Genomic DNA, 1175 nt, shown 5'->3' with positions numbered 1-1175 from the left:
GGGGGGGGGGTATGTTGAAGAGGGCACATACATGTACAACAAATGAGAACCACAGAGACAAACGAGCGGAGTTACAAACACGAATAATTGTTTCTCTTAAATATGAAGTGAGGAAAACACGCATGGTGAACGAAAAAAAAGTACATGTAAAGGGGATTTTCATCATGTGGACTTTGACATCCAGTCATTCAAAGAACGATACTCGACATCCAGTCATTCAAAGAACGATACTCGACATCCAGTGATTCAAAGAACGATACTCTGTCTAACTTAGGGCAAGAAAAAGAGAACAGAGCACAACGAATAATAATTGAGAGAGAGTTCACGAGATCCACACAACAAGCAGCTGCCTAGGGCAGCCTAGGTAGCCCAATAGACTGGCAGCAACCACTTTTTGAACGCACACACAAGGGGATAAATGACTTATAAAATAGAATGTATCAAGGGGATAGAGGTCTTAATAAAATAAGATGCATCAAGTGGATAGAGGACTTAATAAAATAGGACGTATCAAGTGGATAGAGGTCTTAATAAAAATAGGAGGTATCAAGTGGATAGAGGTCTTAATAAAATAGGATGTATCAAGTGGATAGAGGTCTTAATAAAATAGGAGGTATCAAGTGGATAGAGGTCTTAATAAAATAGGATGTCCTTGATTATCTCTAGTACAGACCCACGCTACAGGAAATAAAGTTCAACCAAAACTATCGCCAGAAGCGCTTCCTTCACGCATTGAAAACGCTCAAAGATCAGAGAAACAAAGACATGTGGACATACAAACTAGATCTGCACTAAAATCTACGCAACGGCATGCCTCGAGTTATCGTAGGAGGTGTACAATTACTTTCAAAAGCAGTGTGCTGCACTTTCTACACACAAAATGATAAAGACAGTGAGTACACACAGAAGAAAAATGTCGTGGTTCATAGGCTTACACTACAGTACAAGCAAAGCGCGCAGATAGCAGTGTATTGGCACATGCAATAGAACTCTACATGACAATGTATAATATATTTGTGTATGTAATATAATACGATATACCGTGATAGATACTAGTGTATTCAAAAACACTTCGCAGTTGAGTTTATGCAGACGGACAGACAGACAGACAGACAGACAGACAGACAGACAGACAGACAGACAGACAGACAGACAGACAGACAGACAGACAGACA

General features: G+C 39.8%; 1 protein-coding gene across 1 annotated transcript in view; it reads right to left on the bottom strand.

Annotated features, from left to right (window-relative positions):
- LOC101858115 (oxysterol-binding protein-related protein 6) overlaps positions 1-1175 on the bottom strand; it is a gene marked incomplete in the record, with an annotated part of 164943 nt that overhangs the window by 23924 nt on the left and 139844 nt on the right.

This window comes from Aplysia californica, unplaced genomic scaffold (genome assembly GCF_000002075.1).
Source record: "Aplysia californica isolate F4 #8 unplaced genomic scaffold, AplCal3.0 scaffold00297, whole genome shotgun sequence".
In the NCBI taxonomy this organism is placed as follows: domain Eukaryota; kingdom Metazoa; phylum Mollusca; class Gastropoda; order Aplysiida; family Aplysiidae; genus Aplysia; species Aplysia californica.
Note: the sequence above shows the minus strand (reverse complement) of the source record. Positions and strands in the feature narration are given on the sequence as shown.